The sequence below is a fragment of the Penaeus monodon genome, chromosome 23, assembly GCF_015228065.2.
Source record: "Penaeus monodon isolate SGIC_2016 chromosome 23, NSTDA_Pmon_1, whole genome shotgun sequence".
In the NCBI taxonomy this organism is placed as follows: Eukaryota; Metazoa; Arthropoda; class Malacostraca; order Decapoda; family Penaeidae; genus Penaeus; species Penaeus monodon.
Genome location: NC_051408.1, coordinates 10,643,060 through 10,643,291, shown reverse-complemented (window position 1 = coordinate 10,643,291; position 232 = coordinate 10,643,060).

Below are 232 nucleotides of genomic sequence, written 5' to 3'. Positions count from 1 at the left end.
CGCGCCCACTATAGGCCAGACTAAGGTCTCCGCATCTTTCCAATTAACCTGCATTCCCACCCACAATCACGCCCATAAAACGCCCACGCGTGACTGAAGGGCAAAGTAATCAGGCAACTGTAATTAAAGCCATTTGTCTGTGAATTAATTATGCGAACCGAAGGTAAACAATTACAGAAACGAACCTACCGCTATGGGGTCCTATGGGGGGGGGGTGAAAATTGAGAGGAAG